The following is a 6,415-nucleotide window of genomic DNA, read 5'->3' on the forward strand; positions in this document are numbered from 1 at the left end:
CGTCTTCTTCAGTGTCTTCAGGAGCTGAACAGCCTCAGAATCACTTCATCACTTCCTCAGTCTCTCTGTCGTCGTCGCTCTCAGCCTCACTTTGGTCTCCAGGCAAAATCGTAAAACTCGTAAAAACCCATAAATAAGCCGCATCGTTATTTAAGCTGCAGTGTTCAAACCGTGTGAATAAAGTAGCGACTTATATTCTGGACAATACGGTAAATATAGCTTCAAGAAATACGGGCAAAATTTCACGTAGCAAAAGAATTTAAGCGGCTCTTCCTCATCACCTGGTACCAGATCAGCTGGATTCACTGACAGCAGTGTGACACCAAGGCCGGAACAAACAGAAAACCTGGTGAGTGTTTACAGGACAACCAGAGGAGACAACCAGAGCCTGAAGCTGCCTCAGTGACCACCAGCTGGACACGCAGCTCGTCCCACCACATCTGCACTGAGTTAAAGTTAGCGTGTGGATGCGTATCAGTATCAGTGACGGTAACGAGCCGGTCGGCGCTGAGACACCGTGTCCTCGTCGCCGCTGTGTTGCTTAGTGATAAGCTCTGTCACATTTATACCCACTGTGGGCTAATTTTTGTGCTGCTATATAAAGTCCTGCACCTCGATGGAAAACGGTGACTCATGCATGTTCTATCTGCTGCTCCATCTCTCCCGTTGGCCTCGGTGTGAACACGGCCTGCAGCTGAACCTGAACAGTCTCTGAATGTTGTCACGTGACTGCTGGTCACCGCTGAGTCAGCGCCGGCTGCTCAGCTGACAAGATTTTCTTTCTTTTTTTTTTAGGATTTAGTTCTTGCAAGTGGTTTGTTTTTTGCATTTTTTGTAGAATAAAAGGACTTCACATGACGTCACAAGATGAGCACAAAGGTTTAAGTTTTCAGTTTTTACGTTTTCTAACTGATGAAATGTGTAATTTTGAGCATTTTTTCTAAACATATGCCTTTCAGAGGGTTGCAGTGTTACAGAAGCTGCTGATATTCTTTAGCTCAGTGTTTTCTTTGACAACACTTCCCAGTCCGACAAGCATCTGATGAAGCAGCAGAGTGACCCAGACCCGCATCATACATCAGACCCGTGATGTACGTCACACTGCTGCTTCATCGGCGACAGCATTCAGACGCACACGACACAGCAACAAACTCTGGTCGTTATTTTATTTTTTTACTGTCACATATTTCCTCTCCGGGGCCTCAGTTTTTACGGAAACGTATATTTACACCCCTCTCTGAAAAATGCACAACGGCAGCAGAGAGAACCCAGAATGACTTCTGATCAGTTAATATAATGATCACAGGAAACATCACATGAGCGTTAAAATTTTAAAGGCCTTGAACAATGTGCAGCATCTTTCTGAGAGTCCACAGGTGTTACCAACAGTCAGTCTGCATGCTGCAGATATTTAACTGTCTACAAGCTAAACGAGGTTCACGTTACTCTGCACATCGGCTTCAGGAAGATGTTTCACCATTCTGACTGGATCATCATCGTCTGTCTCTGAGCCATGCTGCATTTATTTCATCTTTCAGATGTTTTCCTCTCGTACGTCTGCTCTACGTGAACACAGCCTGCAGCTCAACCAAACAGTTCCTACGTTTGTGTGCCGAGCACCACAGGATTCAGTATTTTTTACAGGATCTGGTGCAAATGCTTTATTCTTGGTGATGTTTTAAAAAGAATCGTGCTTTTAGCATCACATCACGGTTGTAAACTCAGATTTGGGTAACGTACCCTCCTTTGGGTAACTTCACACGTGATGTGTTCAGGAACAGTTGGAAAGTTTTTACAGTTTCTCGTTCTGTAAATGACGTCGAGGGTTAACAGAACAGGCAGCCGTGCAACTTGCAGAATGACTAATAAATGCAAACCAACCAGAAGCTGTGCAGAAAGTCTTGCTCAAACAGTTTCTCCGATCATCACTTGTTAGTTTGCAGCACAGCAAATACCACAGCGGTTCATAATGTGCCGTTATAATGCTATTAAATTAGGCATTGTAGCAGATTAAAGGTAAATCCAGTTCTTGTTCGCTCATTGCTGTTACGTTGTACCATACATAGAAGAAAAAAACCCGACTTAACACGTTGCACAGTGTTATAATCGCAGTGGAAAAAGGACGAGCTGTGGTGGAGCCCTGGGGGTGTTTGGGGATAGGGGCGGTTTGCTGCACTCACATGAACCCTGTAATTCCAACACAGCTCAGGAGGAAATTGGGCTTCTTGACAAAGAAGCCTTGTATCCTTTTGGAAGACCGCATGAGGCCTCAACCTTTTGTTTCCCTCGGTGCAGCTTCGAAACGTCTGTTTGAAGCAGACCTCCACTCGACATCAAAATAAAAGTCTGGACCCAATTAATTACAGAATTTATCGGATCTTCTGAAAATGCCTCCATTTTGTTGCGGTGCTCAATTATACACTGTTGGCGCTGGCAGTATCAGCGTAGCTTCTTGTGAGGTCATTGTGTGGTCGTACGTTCCCATGCATTATGTCGCATCGAGCCGGCAGTCAACAGGCTTCCTTTCAGCCGGAGCGATGACAGCTATTATTGTAATTTAGCCCTTTCTTGGAATAAAAACCTTTATTGTGGATTGTTTGGTGTGGGTTTTTTTTTATTTTTTTGGTTTTAAAGTGGAAAACACGTCCTGATTCTCTCTTACAGCTAACTGAGCCGCTAACGTTACGTCCTGCAGCCTCACCGTTTACATCACGTTCAGGAGCATGTAGGCTGGCAGAAGGTAGGCGGCGGCGGCATTCCTTTGGAGATGGCTATTATTATCAGATAATGGCGTCCTGATTACACATCAGATCTTTGCTCTCCTTTGTGTCTTCGTCATGGTCCAGCTGACCTACTCACAAAGTGAAGCGGGAATGAAAAGGGAGTCAAACAGAGCCGGAGCGGAGCTGGGAGGACGATGTGGAGAGCGTTGTCACATCAAATAAAGAAAAACAACAACGGGAGACATACGTCAGGAGAGCATGAATGGCTTTTTGTGCAGCCTTTTGTGGTTTCAAAGTCCATTTAAACAGGCTTAAAATGTCATCTGACCCGAGGAAACCTGCAAGTGAAACTCTGCTAATGATGATTGTGCTGCGTAGCTCATGCAGACAACGGGATTATTTATCGATCTGCAGACGCTGTGATTCACTTATAGCTGCTTGGCCGTGTCACAATGCTGCTTGTTGAGCTGTTAACAGATTGTTAGATAATGTTCTCCAACAACGTGATCTAGCAGTCATAGATGAACAGCTTCTCTGTGTGACTGTGGGGACTGAGATGTTGCTCAGGTGAGCAGCACACCTGTGTGGCGGCTTTGCAGAGAAACGTGGAAGCTGCTGGTTCATCACACTTCCTTGAGCCGCCGGGTGCAGTGAGACAGCAGCGGTTGTGTTTAAATGAGTCCGTGTTGAGTCCGTTTCAGGCTGTGTGTCTACGGCTCACCAGCAGGTTCTGCTGTGAGCCTCGGATCCGTTCTGAAGCCCAGAGAAATGTCAGCCTGCCTGTTTCTGAACCAGGTAGCCCTTCAACACGCTTCATCTCGTTTTACAGCTCAGGCACTTGGCAGTTTTGACAAATATTTGTAAATCCATGAACACAATGTTGAAGCCACCTGCCTGACATTGTGATTGATCGACACCTGGACTGACTCCACAGGCCTCTGACGAGCTACCGAGACGTTATCATCAGGAGACCACAAGGCGTCTGTGGTTTGGACTCCAGATCTGGGGTCAGCACCTTGAACTCTTGGTCCTCGCATCATTCCTGGATGGTGTTTGCAGAGTGGAAGGAAACCTCCTCCTGCTGAACCGCCACGGGCCTGGTCCTGGTCTGCATGTTCTGGTAGCACCAACACCAGCCTCGTTCCCATCCTGCTGCCACGTCACTGACAGACCTGGTGGTCCACATGACAACAAAAAGATTCCAAACTTCACAAGTCCGTCCTGACATCTTCCTGAGGCTTCCAGCTGGAGCAGCTCCTGTATGGGATCGGACCACATGGACCAGTCCTCACAGGACTTCTGGGAGTCAGTGACTGTGTTTCTGGTTCACCAGTTTGTCTTCTGGCAGCATCTGCACACCAGAAACTACCCACAGCCGCTGCTGTGTTAGAAGAGTTCTGATCCAGTCGTCAGCCATCACAGTTTGTCAGAGTCTCTCAGATTCTTCCAGAACCGCCTGCCGCAGTAATGAGACATCCAGCTGTGACTGATCTTCACTAATACATTCAAGCAAATTATGCTTTAATTAATTAGTACATAAAAGACAAATAAAAATAGTGCTGATGGAGCGTCCATATACAAAAAGCCGGATCGTAACTTCAAGGTTCAGATAGCGGCAGATCTAATCATGTGACCACACTGGTGCCGCTGGCCGCCCACAGTAGCTCCCTGTAGTCATGACTGCGTAACACTGACGTCTTCACTAACTTTCTCTATCAGACATGAAAGAGGTTTGATAAAACGGAGGTCATAACACGGCTGTAGAGCTTTTTACAGTCTGGCTTTTTTTGGGTTATTTTTTTTAGCGCTGTCCCGAGGCGGCGCAGCGTTCAGTTATTTACAGGCTGCAGCTGAAAAATTACAAATCAGCTGCTAACAGCTAAAATTAGAGCACGGGAAGAAAGCATGTCATCAGCGAGCTGAAGCTGGAAACGCTGAGCGGGCTGAGGCTGCAGCTCGCCTTCATTTAAATACATACGTGCACGCAGCGTGTTTGATCTGACCCGTGCTCTGCAGGTAGTGAAAACAAAGCTTCTGTCAGCAGCACACTTTGGCCTCGTTAGTCCTTCTATGACAACCACCTGATGGGATCTGTGTCGTCTAACATGACTTTATCGTAGTCCTGAGTCGAGGTCAGCTCTTGCGGGGATCGTCGGATGTGGGTTTTTATCAGGGTTTTGTTTTCAGCGACCCACATCTAACCCAGACACAGGCTATAGGACAAGACGACGCGACACACTGACTGTTTTAAAGGCAAACCGAGTGACGTAAGATGATTGGGATGAACCAGGAATGCAGGGATGGCAGGTGCCTGGCAGGAGGACAAAAGCACTTGAGAACGATTTGAAAGGTGGTGACAGAAGGCGGAGGAATGTGAGCCAGAGAAAAGGGCAACTCAAGGAAAAGGAGCGTGTGGGCCCCTCAGGACGGAAGGAAATGACACCGAAAAAAGTCCGAGCATACGGAGGCTTCCTCTGCAGCGCTGCAAACAGACTGAACTGAACGAGAGCACGGGGGAAAGAAAAGGTGGTGCCGGTGAAGCTGGAGGCAGAGCTCCAAGTCACCATTATTAACAGATGATGAATGAACATAAACGTGGCCGGTGTGGCCTGTTCCTGACTGGTTTAGAATTAACCTTTACAGATCAAATGACACTGACTTACGGGATCGGTTAACATAAAGAGAAGAAGGCCCCGATATTAACAGAGAGGAGATGTGGTGCAACCAGAGGAGGCAGCAGGAGGAGGAGGAGGCTGGTCTGGCCGACAGCAGACCTCCAGCCAAGCTTCAAGCTGCACAACTTCTCACAAGACATCACTGAAAAAGGGAAGAAGGAGTGGAGCACCCCGCTGTGTCGCCGTGTAGGGGTTAATGAAGCTTAGTTTGATCAGCAGAACACTGATCGAATCGTTAGAATGAGTGGATTAATTTACAGAATCCTACCAAATGGAAAACAGCATTTAATTAGAATAATAAAAAAAAAACATTTAAATAGCAGGAGTGCTGCCCTGCAGGTCAACACAAATAAAACTGGTAGCTTCAAAGAAAAGAAAAATAAAATACTAAATCAGATGCGTGTTGATTGGCAGAGCTGTCCGTTAAACCATCAATAAACCCATGTGTCAGGTTCATTTCTCTGAACAGGGCTTTTTAAAATAATAAAATAACTGTTTACTATTATTATAAAAGGGCAGATCTTCAGTGAATATGACTCCAGGTGATGATCACTGCAGTTACTTTCTGAGTCCTTCCTGTTCACGGCTCCGTCTCTCCATCTCAGAGGGAAACACTGACTTCTGACTTCACTACATCTATCTGACAACTTCAGTTACTTTACAAAGTCTGATTATTTTGTTTAAATACTGCTGATTGCATAAAGTTAAGGGACATTTAACTACAGTACTGAGCAACACAAATGTAACTAAGTACATTTACTCCAGTACTGTGCTTCAGTACACATTTTTAGCACTTGCTACGTCCTCTCTGCTCCGTCTCACAGAGGAATTACTTCCCTACAGTTTGACAGAAAAAGTGCGTTTTGTGACAAATCCAACAATTTATAGAAATCACTGATCAAACATCCGATTCATGGCAGCTGCTCTGAAAACAGTTCAGGCCACTCGTGGAGACGTTTCTCGACATTTTCAGAATCTTTCCATCTGGAACACCAGATCAGCTGGTGGAGATGACAA

Source organism: Stegastes partitus, unplaced genomic scaffold (assembly GCF_000690725.1).
Source record: "Stegastes partitus isolate 25-593 unplaced genomic scaffold, Stegastes_partitus-1.0.2 Scaffold1352, whole genome shotgun sequence".
NCBI lineage: Eukaryota > Metazoa > Chordata > Actinopteri > Pomacentridae > Stegastes > Stegastes partitus.